Genomic DNA, 18,536 nt, shown 5'->3' with positions numbered 1-18,536 from the left:
TTCCAAATTCTCACATACACACCAAAACGGCTACATTTCCCCCAGAACTATCATATCAACACACATTCATTGATCATGTTTTTTGTAAAATAATTTGTTAAACAAAAATTACAAGTGTGTATGAATAATTCAATAATGTGTTTTTCTCAAGCGGTTTGACTCAATTTTTACGATGCAAAGTCTGTTGCGATGACAGTGACAATATTGAATTGTCACTATTTGACAGTAATGTTTTATTATACATAAAGTACTGAAGATAACGGTCGAAATTGCTTTTTTTTTCAACCACTCCCCGTCTTCATCAAACAGGATCTGAGCTTGTTATTAGCATGATGCTAAATTCTCGGCGTGTGCTATCATTCATTAAATCACCCGAATAAAGGCGTGGCTCGTTCCAACACTAAGAAAAGCTTTTGAGTTTTCTTTGGGGAAATAATATTCCGTCTCTTTACCGCCACCTGCCGCGGTTACCCTGCAAAGACACAATAGTGTTTTCCATTTTATCCATCATAAAATATGCTTTTAAACGAGTAAATATAATATCTGTGATTCAATCACACGTTCTTGTGGTTTTTACTAATTAATAATTGATTCGAATGCTTTCAAAATGCAATTTTAAACATTACTTTGCCCCGTGTTTTCTGTCAGGTATCGCCCTTAAAACCCACATTATACGTTGAAACCCAACAAAACAAACGTATATAAACAATGTAAAATATTAATAAAAACATACAATTTTGGAAACAAATATGTCAATTGGCAAATTTGGTGTTTGCAATTACAAAGAAAACCTGCATTTGTTATTGTTTGTTTCGTTGTTGCCCATTTCCGAAGTCTTCCGACTGCAGCCGAAGTCATTCGCTCCCACCCAAGTCGCTGCGCTTCTCGCTGACCAATTTGTCGTTATCGCAATCATGGTGGACATTATGGTGTTAATGTTCTTCGCCATCATGGGACTCGTCTTTCTGTCCTACATCATTTACATGTTGTGAGATAATGGCGGTCCCGTGGAGGACGACGAAAAAAAGGAACAAGAGGAGGAGGCGCCCTTTGCATCTGGAATGCCTCCATCATGGACGAGGGTGAGGTTGCGTTTACTGGCATTAAGAAAATCCGACATTATTTGCCGATTGTACTCTTAAAAGACTACTACCTGTGTTTTTTGTGTACATAAAATGTTATTGTATGAAATATGTCCACAATCATGTTTCTTGTCAGGTGACGTGTGAAGTAATTGGGCCTCGTCTGTATCAGGGATGAACACCAGTGGGAGGACCATGAAGGCCTCTCCATGCAGAAGCTGATAGATGGACTCTCCCGAATGATTGAATTAGTCCATTATGTTTTTGTGGCAAATCGACACAATACGGGTTGAAAGCCTCTCAGTGAAGGTTACAGTGCGATTTAAAACTCACTTGTTTCACACACGCATGAAGACTCACTTTATAGTTACCACCAAAGCTTATTCGTTGTCATAATTCGTGTTCAATAAAGATTATTCTAATGAAACTCGTGTGGCAAATGTTTTGCCAGCATTTTGTGCCCTTGATTTACGCTGAAAGCATTGTGGGACGTTTATTTACGTGTGTGTGTGTGCATACCTGTCAACGTAAACGTTTCCCCCGTGTTTCATACGTTCTTTTATCATTTTAAATAATATACGGCGTGTACTACAACATTTATACGTCTAAATTACTGGTAGCCAGCGACATTAATGCCGCCGATCGCTACTATTGTCACGGCAAACCAGCAAAAGTAATCAATCCTATATTTTTTTATCGCTGCGTACAGTGAGATGATAAAAGCAAAACTTGCGCATGCGCGGTGAGCTGTGTGCATTTCCGCTGTTAGCGTCATTTCAAATAATGTAGGGCGTACTATAACTTTTTAATCATTTATAAGGACAGCTATTAGCCAAGCGTGGCAGGTATATGTGTGTGTGAGAGTATGTGCGTGCGTGTACCGTCCTTCGTGGGAGTTTCCCTGGGAAGGATGTGTGACTTTCCCACCCGAAGCTCTCTCATAATGGCCGAGTTGCCACACAAGAAACTCCATTTCCCATCATGCCGCTCTCAAGGATTTCCCGTCTCCCCTCTCAAAAAGAAGGCGGGGCTTGTAAATTTACCCAATAGCGTATTGGTTTCTGTTGTCAATGGCAACATAGGTTTTTAGGGAAGCATGAGCGGGAGGGACAGCTGGAGCGGGAGTCACAACTCAGGCACAGGCCAATCAGCCGGCGGCCGCCCTTCCCGCTGCTTCCTTCTGATTGGCTACGCGAACCCTCTGCAGCGGGAAAGGGGGAGGGGGAAAGGAACCGGGGGAAAGGCACGAAGAGCAATGTGTGTTTGTGGACGACGGAAGACAGCGAGAGTCATTTTATGTTGGTGACAAGGATTCCCACCTGGAAACGGGACAACCCGCGGATAAAACGAAGAAGAGACTGGTTGGGAATATTACACGAAGAAGAAGAGCCCGGGGAGCCGCCATGGCGCGCTGAAAATCATGGAGCAGGTGAGGATGCGATTCGAGGAAAGGGAAGGGGCCACTTTGCTGCCATCCCTTTCCCCTGACGTCCCTGAGATAGAAACGCAAGGTCCGTCTACGTTCAAACAAGTGTGTACATGTCGTGACCTCATCATCCCGGTGTGGTGGGCACGCCCTGGCACGGCCCTTCGGTTCATGCCGGTGGTCCCACCCGTGTCTAACCTGCCCCGTAAAGCCTCACATGGCAGAAGTAGATATGATGTCATCAAAAGATCTACATTACCACTGGTCGGTTTATAAGGTAAACGTGTACACGCTAATGCAATATAATAATAACAATACTAATACTACTACTACTACTACTACTACTACTACTACTACTACTACTACTACTACTACTACTAATAATAATAATAATAATAATAATAATAATAATACAGTGATAACTCGGTTTACGAACCCCTTGGCTTACGAACTTTTCAGTTTACGAACGTTACATTTATGAAAATGTTACCTTGTAACACAAACTTTACCTTGGCATACAAACTTTTTTTCGGGATACACACAGATCTGCCTCAATGAGTGATGTGTCGTTTGCGAACGAGCCCGTTCTTCTAACAACAAAATGGCAGCCCACTGTTTTTGTCCTCTATTCCCCGCTCCCAGTCTTCGGTTAAAGCCACGTGATTGGTCAAGAACGCAGCAGTGAGGGGAGGTGGTTTAAACATTAAAGAGGCTTGCAGACGACAGTAAGAGTTTCAACTTTGATAGTTCAAAGGCAGAGTGTAGACTGCAAGGTTAAAATATCCCATCAATCAGGCTCCACAAACAAGCCAACTGTACACTTGATGCAAAAAAGCTATCAACACAGCTAAACAGAACACAATTGATGATGAACTAGATACAATTATCACAGAGAACACATACGAGGGATCATTGCTTGAGATGGTGAAAGAAGAAGGTTACGTTTCTCATCAAGTGTTTCATGCAATCCAATCCAATTTTAATATATTTTATACTACAGAGCCTATGCTTGTAGTATATGCGTGTGTTTCTACCTATGAGCCAGGTATTGTACTAGCTTGTGTAGTTATGGCTAAAATGATCTCCAAAACAATCGCGGTGTAGCTTCCAGGACAATATAGCACACAGGAAGCTAAATGCTATTTATAAATTGCGGACTGCTGTCATCCAGAATAGTGATGTCACGGCCAAATATGGTTACGCCAAATATGGTGATGCCACTTCCCGTGAGTCATGTGACTCAGAATTATGATTGTTGTTTAGCAGTTAGTCATTTTTTTGGTATGTATGTATTTTCCCTTTTCTGTGGGTGTGTGAGTTGAATAGGACTCACAAGTACAAATATTCTCAGAGATATGAGAGTAAATATTATCCAGGCAGAAGTCCCGCAGGCGCACCATGAAAACCAACTGGTTTGCCGAGCTAGCGCTATATTGTGGTAGTAAACCACACCTTGCATCATCATAGACGTCGAAATATGGTTTGGCACCAGTTAGCGCACGGTTAACGCTAGCACGTCTTTAGCACTGGTTTAGTCGGAAAGTAGCATCTGTGCTAAGCTAAGTTAAAGGGAAAGTGGGGACGTGTAAATCAGGCCAGCATGAAATTAGGGCCAGCGGCCTCTTTCTGCCACATCCTTCTGGCTCGAAGTGGCTAGGAAGGGAGGACCAGCCAAAGGAATGATTGAAACGTCAACATTGCTTAGGGTCAAGCGCAGTTTTTCGGTCAATAGTTATTAAGGTCGACCTGGACGGCCTGAGCGGAAGCTGGAACAAAGTGCAAACTTGGATAAAAAGGGAAACGCTGCCCCTTGTGGGAGGAAAAAATGCCAGAGGCCATGGCCAGCGCTTTATCGGCACCCAACAAGAAAAAACAACCCGAACAAATTTGGGAATGGCGCTCTACGTCCTATTTTAAATTCCTAAATAGATTCAGGAATGGCGCTCCATGTCATGCTTTTCATTTCCCGAATTCATGATTTTCAATTCCCGAATAAATTTGGGAATGGCAGTGAATGAGTTAATGGCAACTCTTAACCCTTTGGATTTTTTTAAACGTCACAGAGCATCAACGTTAGCATCAATTTCCTGACCGTGTTGTATTTTTCCACTCTTTGGTGTTTGTTGTCATAATAATAATAATAATAATAATAATACAGTAAAGTCTCGTTATATCGATATTCTCGGGAGTTGGAAAAAATATGGATATAACCGGACTATCGATATATCCGATCCTGCGGCATGTACATTTTCTCCTTGCGTTCATAGAAATAGTATCGTAATAAGCAGTACTATTGATATAACCAATATCGATATAACGAGACTTTACTGTAATAATAATAATAATAATAATAATAATAATAATAATAATAATAATAATAATAACACATTTCATTCATAAGCGCCTTTCAAAACTCTCAAGGTCACTTCACAGTCACAGGATCAGTTTTTCTGTGGGTGAGCAGTGGCAGTCACACGCGCCAGCATTCACTCAGCCCGGAAACAACTCAAATAGAAAGAAAGCTAGCTAGCTAGCTAATAGCTAACTATCGAGATAGCTAGCTAGGTATCTACTATATATAATAGATCGTTAATAGATAGCTATTGACATTGCTAGCCAGCTGATAGCTATATAGCTAACAGAGTTTTGAAAGGCGCTTAGAAATGAAATGTCTTATTATTATTATTATTATTACAACTAAAAGATGCTAAATTGAACAAAAACTTCCCAAAAAGGATACTATAATGCAATGTTGGGGGAGATGTGAGTGGTTGAGGTACTTACTACTAGATAGCTAGCCAGCCAGCGAGATAGCTAACAAGCCAGCTAATAAATAGCAAATAGTCAACAAATGGCAAGCTCGCTTGAACTAAGGGACAGGCAAGACCCGATACCGGTTGTCAATATCGCGCCGATTAGCATGATTAGCGTGAATTAAAAAAAACAGCACATCCACGTTCACTTACTTCGCCTCCATAGCGCTGCATGATTATCAACAACACACATTGTAGTGTTTCACATCGCAAAGTCACTCGAGGGCGAACGTGTGCAATGTCAATGCGCCGAATGAGTTACAACTGTTCGAGTAGATGAGCGTGAATATGGACAAATGTGCAAGAGGGGAGGATAAAGGAGAATAATGAGTGTGTTTGTGCGCCTCGTGGTGGAACAGGTGCTCTAATCTGACAACCCCCACTTCACCCTGAACACCCCCCTACCCTCAATACCCCAATCAAGTCCCAAGCCTCTCATCTTCGGAATGTTTTCTCGTTTTGTTTCGGAGGAGTAACAGATAGTGCTGAATAATCTAATCAAGCGTCTTTTATTAGTTATTTTTGAGTTCACATTTTACAATACAGTGAAACATTGGCTTACGAACTTAATTGGTTGCCAGACAGAGTGTGTAAGGCGAAAAGTGTGTATCCCACAAAATAATTTCCCATAGGAAACCATTAAAATGAGAATAATCCGTTCCCAGGTCCCCATAAAACATAATTTTCTACTGAATAAATCTTAAAAATAAACAAAATATACCTTATTTTATGTATAATAAATTATGATATGGTATTATAATTAAAGAAATAAACTGTACTGGAAAATAAAGTCGTTTTATTTACCTTTGTGATGGTCGTTGATGGCTTGATGGAATGTAGTGGCCGGTTTCATCAGCATTAAACACTTCACGAGGAACGTAGCATTCTTCTTTCACCATCTTGAGGAATGATCCCTTGTAGGTGCTTTCTTCGTGATAATTTTATCTAGTTCCTCATCAATTGTGTTCTGTTTAGTTGTGTGTTTAGCTGTGTTCTGTTTAGCAAATACGTACATGTACAACTGTATTTAGACTGTGATTCTTTTGTGTACCACCAGAGGGAGCCAATGTAACATACACAGAATCACTGTTTTACCTTGACACCCAATAATTAGTGAATATTTCTAAATATATATAAAGGTTGGGGCACCCCTGCTGTGCATATTGTAAACACGCACATTATAAGACACATTCTAACTTTAAAATGTTTTTTTGTATTAATTCCCATATTTTGACAAAGAAATTCATTGAGAAATCTAAATTTATTTAAAATAAAACATTTCACATACAGTATTGGCTATCTGACATTTTTGAATGTTTGACCTCCGTATACGAATAGCCTGATGCATAACAGTTTGCTTTTCCAGGCAGATTCTTCCAGATATGGACACGTGTTTCCAGTAATATACGTCCATTCCATTTTGGTTATTATTATGAGGGGATTGCTCTTGACTCACCGACTCAAGCAGCGAGGTCACGCGATGTAAATATTATCTGCGATAAAGAGACAAACGGCTTCCTGAATGTGAGTCCGGGAGTCACATTGTCCCATCGTTGTAGATATTTGATGGACAGGAAGTGAATCTGTGAAAGGTGCGGCGGTGTGACTCTAAAGCAGCAGGAAAGTGGCGGCGTTGCTCTAGGAAGGATGACTAACAGTCGGGGTTTATTTTCATTCTCACAAGAAAGGCGAGAGGAAAGGGGAAGTTTTCAGAGGATTTGGAGATATTTATAACAACAGATGCTGTTTATAGGAACCGCGGACTATTCGCTAGCTAGCTAGCTAGCTTTCTATTTATTTGAGTTACTTGCGGGTTGAGTGAACGCTACATTTAATTTCTAAGCGCCTTTCAAAACTCTCAAGGTCACTTGACTGTCACAGGATAAGTTTTGCAGCGGGTGAGCAGCGGCAGCCACACGCGCCAGCGTTCACTCAACCCGGAAGTAACTCAAATAGATAGAAAGCTAGCTAGCTAGCTAAGCAATAGCTAATAATAACAATACATTTCATTTACAAGCGCCCTTCAAAACTCAGTCACAGGACAAGTTAGATAGCTAGCTAGATAGCTATATAGCTAATAGGCAGCTACATAGCTAATAATAATAATAATAATAATAATAATAATAATAATAATAATAATAATAATAATAATACATTTCATTTAAAAGCGCCCTTCAAAACTCAGTCACAGGACAAGTTAGCTAGCTAGATAGCTATATAGCTAATAGGCAACTAGCTAGGCAGCTAGATAGCTAATAATAATAATAATAATAATAATAATAATAATAATACATTTCATTTAAAAGCGCCCTTCGAAACTCAGTCACAGGACAAGTTCGATAGCTAGCTAGATAGCTATATAGCTAATAGGCAGCTAGCTAGGCAGCTAGCTAGGCAGCTAGATAGCTAATAATAATAATAATAATACATTTCATTTACAAGCGCCCTTCAAAACTCAGTCACAGGACAAGTTAGATAGCTAGCTAGATAGCTATATAGCTAATAGGCAGCTAGCTAGGCAGCTAGATAGCTAATAATAATAATAATAATAATAATAATAATAATAATAATAATAATACATTTCATTTAAAAGCGCCCTTCAAAACTCAGTCACAGGACAAGTTAGCTAGCTACATAGCTATATAGCTAATAGGCAGCTAGCTGGGCAGCTAGATAGCTAATAATAATAATAATAATAATAATAATAATAATACATTTCATTTAAAAGCGCCCTTCAAAACTCAGTCACAGGACAAGTTAGCTAGCTACATAGCTATATAGCTAATAGGCAGCTAGTTGGGCAGCTAGATAGCTAATAATAATAATAATAATAATAATAATAATAATAATAATAATAATAATAATACATTTCATTTAAAAGCGCCCTTCAAAACTCAGTCACAGGACAAGTTAGCTAGCTAGATAGCTATATAGCTAATAGGCAGCTAGCTAGGCAGCTAGATAGCTAATAATAATAATAATAATAATAATAATACATATCATTTATAAGTGCCTTTCAAAACTCTCCAGGTCCCTTTACAGATGTTTGCACATGTCTGGCAGTAAATTAGTTAACGGGTGCTAAACTGGTGCTACATTCGAGTTAAAATTACACTCAAACACCTTCCCGTTCCATGCGTGATACACAACAATTGGGAGTCATTCTGGGAAAGGTGTTGTTCCAAAAAAAGTATTTTTGGACAAGCTGGGAAAGCTTATTCATCACCACAATAGGAAGCTCAGCCCGCCGCCAAGTCATGTCGGGTACGGCATCATCCCGCGCTGTCATCCGTGGCGCCTCACAAAGAAAGCGAGAGGAAATTATAAAGAGGGGAATACGTTGAGGAAACTCAAGGGCCATATGGCTACCATTGCATCGTCTAGACCACTTCAAAGACTCGTCCAAAAATCTAAATTCAAGTTGAAAAACAAACAGTTCTGAAGTCCAGTTGTTTTTGAACTGAAAAAAAAGTTCAAGACAACTGAATTTTACTCAGGTAGTGATTATTTGTCGCCGCACGAGACGTAGCCTGAGTACCCCCAAATTGCTGTATTTGGTTTTTTGTTTTGTTCTTTTGGCTTTTGTTTACTTGCGGGTTGAGTGAACGCTGGCGCGTGTGGCTGCCGCTGCTCACCCACAGAAAAACTGATCCTGTGACTGTAAAGTGACCTTGAGAGTTTTGAAAGGCGCTTAGAAAGCAAATGTATTATGATGATGATGATGATGATGATTATTATTAATATAATAATAATACATTTAATTTCTAAGCGCCTTTCAAAACATGACTTTACAGTCACAGGATTTGATGCGGGTGAGCATTATTATTATTATTATTATTATTATTATTATTATTATTATTATTATTATTATTATTATTATTATTATCAACATTTGCTAGCTATTTGCTGGGTAGCTATCTAGCTAGCTATCTATTCACTCTCTAGCTGGCTATCTATCTATCTATCTATCTATCTATCTATCTATCTATCTATCTATCTATCTATCTATCTATCTATCTATCTATCTATCTATCTATCTATCTCGCTATCTAGTATCTGTTGGCCATCGATTGGCTAGCTAGCTAGCTTTCTATCTATTTGAGTGACTTCCGAGTTGAGTGAACGCTGGCGCGTGTGGCTGCCACTGCTCGCCCACAGAAAAACCTATCCTGTGACTGTAAAGTGACCTTGAGAGTTTTGAAAGTCGCTTAGAAATGAAATGTATTATTATTATTATTATTATTATTATTATTATTATTATTATTATTGTGTTTGAAATACAAAGCCCAAATTGACATCCTGAATGTGTAACCCACCTCAAGGGGTAGGTTCCCCTCACGCCCCCATCTCGTGGGGGGGGGGGGGGGGGGGGTTACGTAATCCTCCACTCAGCCGGACGCTATAAACAAGCATCAGATCATTTAGACGCTTGACCGCACACTTCCCTCCACTGGCAACCGCTATTCGCTTGGCCTTTTTTTTTTATTATTCACATTTGGCAAGCTTGTCAAAAACCCTCTTTGCAATCATATTTCAAATTCAGACATTTATTAACACTTTAACTAATTCACTGCCAGACTTGCAAAAATGTGTCCACTCTAGTGCCAGGGCTTTTGTCATTGTCACTTGAATTCCAGGACCCACAGAATATTGAGTTTTAGGACTTCATAAAAATTCAATACAGTGTTAGAATCCTTAGACTGTCTTCTTTCATCAGAAAAAAAAAAGATTTAATTCCTAAATTACATGGGTCTGGAGTTATCTGAGCTTGAAATGAGGGCGGCTGTCCAAAATACAATGCAATACATACATATTGGTTTATATCATGCTTTAACAACAGCTGAAGCTGGAACACAGTGGAAACAAAAGGGAAACACATGGAAAAAAGGGAAAAGCAGCCCCCTTGTAGAAAAGAACAAACATTGCCAGAGGCTTTGACCAGCGCTTTATCGGCACCTAACCATCAAAAAAACAAAACCTGAACAAATTCGGGAATGGCGGTTTGCGTCATATTTTCAATTCCTGAAAAAGATCGTGAATAGGAGTGAATGAGTTAATACCCTTACATGTACTGTGCTTCTTTATGCATGTCCCGTGCTGTGTTCCACTAAATTTGACCTTATAAATATATTTTGTACTCCGCATTGACCGCGATAGACGTAAGATTACTGTATATATTGATTTGTTATGAAACCCTCGAAAAAAAGAGCATTTTCGAGTAAAAATAGTTGACCAGTGTTACTTAGGAAGAACACTTCTCTATCCACACGAGTCTAAAGGAACAATACTCCAATTCGAGTACAATTTTTGTCTCGTTTATCCCACTTGGAATTGTGAACCTTTGCTTTACTTCGAAAGGGGAGATCTATTTACTTCCGGTGGGATTTTGTATTACTTACATTTGCTTTGAAGGAGTCAGCCAACAGCAGAAGACCGGCAAGAAAAGTAGTAGAAGAAAGGGGGATGGGGGTGGCGAAATGGAGGGGGCGGCTCGCCCAAGAGAGACTCACAGTGGAATTATCTCGGGGAAGTAGTTGTAGAAGTGGTCGGTGGTGAAGCCGGGGGCATACAAGAAGGAAGCGGAATAATACGAGTCGACATTCTCCGGGCTGTTAAAAAGAACCCCCCCCCCCTGCATAAATAGACCCTCTTTCGTGGCCGCGGTCCGACAGCCACCGCCGCCCAATGAATGGAGTTGCATTCTGCCTTGTTGGAATACCTCCCTACTCCTCTGAGCTGCACGTAAGTGAACGCCAAGTCGCTGTTGTTGTGCGTGGAAAAGAAGTGAAGTGAAGGTAACGGTGGGAGTGAGTGAGACCGTCCCTCCCTGGTTCGTCGCCGTCCTTGTTGGTTCTGCCACCGCCGTCGATGCGAACGTGATTCCTAACCGATTAACAACAGTTTAATCTAAACGCGCAGACGATAACTTTTGTGTGTTGAAGCTTTGGTTTTAGATTTTTAGGCGCCAAATTTCTCCAAATCCGACGACATTTGAATGCAGCACCGACCGGAGTGACCCACGGGGAACAGGGCGAGTCTTTTGTCCGAGTCTCGATGCTGCATGGCGGGGAGAGAGAGAGGACAGGGGCGACCTGTCTTTCCGTGCGGGACGTCCCGAGTCGGGATGCTGCGCGTCGGGGTTACGAGGGTCTAATTTCAGCGTCCTTGAAACGATAACGTTGTCACGGTGTTATCATATTTACAGCAAAGATGAGGAATGGCAATATGTGTGGTGTGGTCGTGACGTCACAGCAAATGACAAGATGGGAAATGTGACTGTTGAGGTAAACATCACAAGATTTTGGGTGTAACATAAAAACTGAAAATTAGGAGTGTTTGGAGCGGTTGTGTGACTTTCTGTCATCCTTTTTATATGTTCCGTTAAGTTTATGGCCATCCTAGAATGTCGTTTTTCCATTCCTGCACGTGTACTGTGCACTTATACCATCCAGTTGTCTAAAATGTTCTTTCCCCCTCCTTTTTTCCTCCACGTTTAAGGAAAATAAATAAATAAACACACACGTTCAAGAGTTATGACTGCATTTCATGCCCCATCACAACATTGTCGCCATGGTGATTATTTTCAGATGTTCCTGTATGGCTCTATATAAACATACAATTTTCATTGGTCCACTGTCGGGTTATTTCAGTCTCGGTGACATTCTGGTCCATGTGTTTACATTTTGTTGACTTTTAAGACATTGTGATCCAATTTTGAGGTACTTTGGCAAAGAATATTCTAGTTTACTTTGAACAATTTTTTTTAACATTCAGGGTTTTTTTTGTGAATATTTTGGTCGATTTTAGAAAGATTCTGGTCCACGTAGTCTGTATCATCTCCATTTTGGTGATATTCTGGTTCACTTTGAGAATCTCTTGGTCCACCTTTTACCAATTCACGGGCTTTATAGTCCGTTGGTGAACTTTCTTATCCACAGTTAAGGTCATTGTGTTCCACTTTGCTAAATTACTTTTCCCGAACACATCCACTTACTGTATGTCCGGACACCGACGCCTCTTTCATGCAGACCTTGCAAAATTGCAGTATTTGTCTTGCCTGTTACACAGAAGATGAAATATTGCTGACTATGCTGTTTTGACAGGTTTATGTAAGTTGTGCTAGTCAACACTATAAGCGTGAAAACACACACACACACACACACACACAGCTGTTGCCTCCTGGAGGAATGTGAATATGGTTCCGTGGTGAGAAGGTGGCGGAGGTGCAAAGCCGTGAGAAGCTTTGACAGGCTGTGCATTTACAGCTTGCGCATTTACACAAACACACACATTGACAAAGTATTCGTTGTCATTCAAATCACGGTAGACATTTGACAATGTGGACATATATTAAGAGATTATTTTTTTTAAGCAGAGTTTTTGATTGAAGATGATGTGCCAGACGATGAGCAAAAATGTGTCCATTCCAGTGCCAGGGTTTTTGTCATTTTCACTCAAATTTCAGGATCCACAGAATATTGAGTTTTAGGACTACATAAACATTCAATGCAGCGTAAGAAATCTTGGACTCTCTTCTTTCATCAGACAAAAAATGAGTTAATTCCTAAATTGTATAGGTCTGGAGTTATATGAGCTTGAAATGAGGGCATATGTCCAAAATACAATACAATACATACATATTGGTTTATATAGAGCTTTAACAACAGCTGAAGCTGGAACAAAATGCTAACATGGGGGAAAAAAAAGGGAAATGCTCTCCCCTCGTGAGAGGGAAAAACATTGCCTGAGGTCTGACCAGCGCTTTTTCGGCACTCTTGGCACCCCCGCAATAAAAACAAAAACCCGAACAAATTCGGTAATGGTGCTCCACGTCATATTTTCAATTCCCGAATAAATTCAGGAATGGCAATGAATTAATGAATTTCTGTTTTAGTAATTATATCGTTTCGATTCCACAGACAAATGAACCTAAAATGTCCGCTTAAAATCCAAAATGGCAGCCTTCCTACGTCTTTTCGGATGTGGCTTCTTAAAACCTTTTTGTGGTTATCCTCATGACAGACGTGGCTACCAAATTTCATGCTGCTTGGTGAAACTTGATCTCCTGACCAGAAGGAGGATCTGGATTGAGATATCCACAAATGCACTCGCTGGTTTCCCGTCATCCCTTCTCCTTTCGCAGCATCAGTGCAGCCACGCCCTGCTGGCCAACGCCTGGCTGCAAAAAGCCTTTATTGATCCAACCTGCCAGGCCTTATGTAGATTGATGCATTTTTTGGAAAAGTTCCAGAAGACATGACAGCGATACCTCATTTTACGAACCCCTTGGCTTACGAACTTTTGGCTTTACGAATGTTAAATTTATGAAAATGTTACCTTGACATACGAACTATTATTCGGGATACACACGGAGTTGCCACAATGAGTGATGTGTCGTGCGCGAACAAGCCCGTTCTCTTAACAAGAAAATGGCAACCGTCTTGTTTTGGTCCTTTATTCGCCGCCCCCAGTTGTCGGTTAAAGCCACATGATTGGTCTAGAACGCAGCAGTGAGGGGAGGTGGTTTAAACATGAGAGACAGGCAGACGACAGAGAGAGTGACAAAATGGATAGAAAACTGTGAAATTTGGACTTGTTACAACTTTGATAGTTCAAAGGCAGAGTGTAGACTGCAAGGTTAAAATGCACATCAATCAGGCGCCACAAATAACCCACAACCCATCTGTACACTTGATGCAAAAAGCTATCAACCCAGCTAAACAGAACACAATTGATGAGGAACTAGGCAAAATTATCGCATAGAAAGCACCTACAAGGGATCATTCCTCAAGATGGTGAAAGAAGAAGGCTACGTTCCTCATCAAGTGTTTAATGCTGATGAAACCGGCCGCTCCATTCCATCAAGCCATCAACGACCATCACAAAGGTAAATAAAATGACTTTATTATATAGTACAGTTTATTTCTTTAATTATACAGTAAAGTCTCGTTATATCGATATCGGATATATCGATAGTCCCGGTTATATCGATACTATTTCTATGCACGCACGGAGAAAATTACATGCAAACAGGGTCGGATATAACGATAGTCCCGGTTATATCGATATTTTTTCGGACTCCCTCGAATATCGATATAACGAGACTTAATGTAATACCATAGCACATTTATTAGACATAAAATAAGGTATTTTTGTGTAGTTTTAAGGCTTAGAAAATGAGAAAGTAGATAATTATGTTTTATGGGGACCTGCGAACGGATTATTCTCATTTTAATGGTTTCCTATGGGAAATGTATTTTTGGGATACACACTTTTCGCCTTACACACTCTGTCTGGCAACCAATTAAATTCGTAAGCCAAGGTATCATTGTATTATAATAACATTGGATTGAATAGATGGCAATAATTTGTGGACATGGAATACTCACACGCACGCTCATTATGTTTGTCGCTCTATTATTGTCCTTGGTGTGCGGTGTTTGCACGGGTACGTCCTTGACACCATCTGGCATTACGACCATGGCGAAGGACGTGCATCGTCAACGATCTTGTTTACTCGTACCATTGTTGTTGTTGCGTGGCTCAGAGAAGTGGCTGACTGCAGCGTATCCATTCATCAGCGAGACCATTTTTTTTCTGCCTTCTAAATCTTTTCAAGTCATGTGGAAAAAAAGGAAAATACCCTCATTTGTTCTCATAAGCAACATACTTGGGAGATGATGCTATTCGATACGGTATATTTTCGAAAGAAGGACAGGTCTGGTCTTGTTTGGAAGCGTGGAGTTTTAGAGTTTGCGTGTGTTGATATTGACCCAAAAACTGCCCCTCCCCTGGCCTGCTGCTGTCATTGGGGTTAAGTGGGAGCCTCAAGGATCCACTTTGAAGACATTTTAAGCCACTTCTGGGCAATTCTCGGATGTGGGCCTTCTTTGAGCAGAATCTTGTCCTCTTTCAGGACATCCTGGTCCAGTTTGGGAACATTCTAGTCTACTTTGTGAAGGTTTCTTTGTGGTCCACTTTGACTCATTCGGTGCCAGACGATGTGCAAAAATGGGTCCAGTCCAGTGCCAGGGTTTTTGTCATTTTCACTCGAATTCCAGGACCCGCAGAATATTGAGTTTTCGGACTACATAAACTTTCAATCCAGCGTAAGAAACCTTACACTCTCTTCTTTCATCAGAAAAACAAGTTAATGCCTAAGTTATATGGGTCTGGAGTTATCTGAGCTCGAAATGGCTTTATATGGCGCTTTAACAACAGCGCTAACATGGAGAAGAGGGGAAAATGTTGGGTTAACACGTTTTTCTGAAGAACTAGTGGGTTAATTTTTTGGGTCTGGAGTTATCTGAGCTTGAAATGAGGGCGGCTGCATAAAACACTATACAATACATATTTAACAACAGCTGAAGCTGGAACAAAGCGCTAACATGGAAAAAGGCAAATGCTGCCCCCTTGTGGAACTGAAAAAACATTACCAGAGGTCTGACCAGCGCTGTATCGGCACGCCCCCCGCAAGAAAAACAAAAACCTAAAAACATTCGGGAATGGTGCTCCACATCATACTTTTCAATTTCCGAATAAATTTGGGAATGGCAGTGAAGGATGTTCTGGTTCTCTTTTGGGACAACCTGCTCCATTTTGGTCCACTTTTGGGAACTTTGTGGTTCACTTTGGGAGTGTTTTGTCCCTCTTGGACAACCTTCTCGTCCACTTGAAGAAAGTTTTGCTCTACTTCTAGTTCACTTTTGAGCACATTTTGCTCCATTGTTTAGAATTGTCACCCTTGGGGGTCACATTGGTTCACTTTGAAGATATTTTAGTTCACTTTAGGGGCATTCTGTTCGACTGTGAGGACTTTTTGGAGGATTTTGCCATGTGTTATGGTCATTATGACTTTCTGTCTGCACTTTCTTGTCATTTCAGCACTATGGTTACATTGCAATGAATTAACATCAAATCCCCCTCCAGGCTTTTTAGGAACAGGGCAGTCTAAACTGGAATGTCAGCGTTGGTGGGTGAAGAGGAAGAGGGAATGAAGAGAATCCCTATGAGTCATGATGATAGAATTGTTGCCCACAAATACTCATGGAACAGGTTGCGAAGTTGTGCTGCAAGACGAGGGTTGAGTGAAGTCAAGAGACAATACCGTTGCGACTCTTGTTGTTGTTGCTGCTGCATTTTTTTCGCATTGCTGTTTTGATAGTCAAAGTCATGGGATGGAGATTTACGGGAAGCTAACAAAAGCCACAAAGAAGCTAGCAGGAGTAGCCGCGTCACAATGCCACCTTTGTTTAAATTCGCAAAAGTGCTCGCATTATATTGTGTGTGCAGTTTGGTGTCTGCGTCAGGACGTGTTTTCTCATCGCTAGCATACTTACTTGTCTTGTAGTTTCATGAATTGATTTGTTGAAAAAAAAATGATCAGAGGAATCAGAATGTCTCTAACTTGAACCAGATCCCAATCTGGAGGGATTGAACATTTAGTCAACATCGCAAAAAGTGGATACTGAATATCCCCAAGGTACACCACACAATGTGTAAATTTCATGCCTCGCGGGTGTTAGGGCAATTCCATAATGACCCTAACAGTGGGGACCACGTTCCTAGCATAAACTAGAAGGCCTCAAAATGTATCCGCATCTTTCCGAAATGGAACCAATGTTCAAATTGGACTTCTTCTAATCTGGACAGATTCAACATTTGATCAACATAGCAAAAAGTGGACCTGGATATTCCCAAGGTACACTAGAATGTGTAAATTTCATGTCTCGTGGGGACCGTGTTTCCAGCATGAACCAGGATGGCCTCAAAATGTATCCGCATCTTTCCGAATTGGACCCCATGTTCAAATTGGACTTCTTCTAATCTGGACAGATTGAACATTTGGTCAACGTAGCAAAAAGTGGACCTGGATATTCCCAAGGTACACCAGAATGTGTAAATTTCATGTCTCGTGGGGACCGTGTTTCCAGCATTAACCAGGATGGCCTCAAAATGTATCCGCATCTTTCCGAAGTGGACCCCATGTTCAAATTGGACTTCTTCTAATCTGGACAGATTGAACATTTGGTCAACGTAGCAAAAAGTGGACCTGGATATTCCCAAGGTACACCAGAATGTGTAAATTTCCTGTCTCGTGGGGACCGTGTTTCCAGCATTAACCAGGATGACCTCAAAATGTATCCGCATCTTTCCGAAGTGGACCCCATGTTCAAATTGGACTTCTTCTAATCTGGACAGATTGAACATTTGGTCAATGTAGCAAAAAGTGCACCTAGATATCCCCCAAGGTACACCGCAATGTGTAAATGTCATGCATCATGGGGACCATGTTCCGAGCATTAACCAGGATAGACCTGATGTTTAAATTCAATTTGTGTGCCCTCAAAGTGGACTCGAATGGACCTCAAACTGACGCGATTTGACCAGATCGGCCTTTAAATGAACCGGAATGCTCCCAAAGGCAATTTTTCTGGTGAGCCATATTAGTAAAAAACACGTCCCATGAGGATGTCTGAAGCTTGGCGAGTTGTTGACTACAAAATACGCCTTAAAAAAGAAGCCAAGTGGATGGATTTAATGCTTCACCTCGCTGACTTTCTTCCTTTTGATTTCCAGCTTTGATCTCCTACTCACTTTGCCTTCTTTGGTCTTCTTCTTTCCACTGCTGCGGTTTTGTCCTCTCCGCGGGCACGTTCCGGCGTTTTAGTTCAGGCCTGAATACTTTTTTATTTTAAACAAGTTTTCTGTACTACTGTATACCCATCCTCCTCCTGCAGTCGCCACCTAGCGTCATCCCTTGAGGGATCAAGCCCCACTCATGGCACCACAGAGGTTTGTCTGTAGGGGGTCTGCTCTCGCTAATACCCGAGCTAAACGGTGCTTAATTGAGACCGACGAGGCATATGGAGGTCTTTTATTGCATTACACCAGCAAAGGTCATTGCTTCTTGGATCAACATCTTGTTACATCCTTGCTTTCACACTAGCGACCATTTTGTTTTAATCGCACTCTCATTTGCCCACCACCCCATGCAATTTCAATTGCATTGGAAGTAAATAGAGCAGACCTAATTTAATACTTACTGAATAGTGGACACATTCCGTTCACATTAGAAGCAGCAATAATAATAATAATAATAATAATAATAATAATAATAATAATAATAATACATTCCATTTTAAGCGCCTTTCAAAGCTCTCAAGGACACTTTACAGTCACAGACAAGCGTAGGTACTATAATAAATAAAATAC

This window comes from Hippocampus bargibanti, linkage group LG17, assembly GCF_051943395.1.
Source record: "Hippocampus bargibanti isolate YZ-2025 linkage group LG17, ASM5194339v1, whole genome shotgun sequence".
Lineage (NCBI taxonomy): Eukaryota > Metazoa > Chordata > Actinopteri > Syngnathiformes > Syngnathidae > Hippocampus > Hippocampus bargibanti.
Note: the sequence above shows the minus strand (reverse complement) of the source record.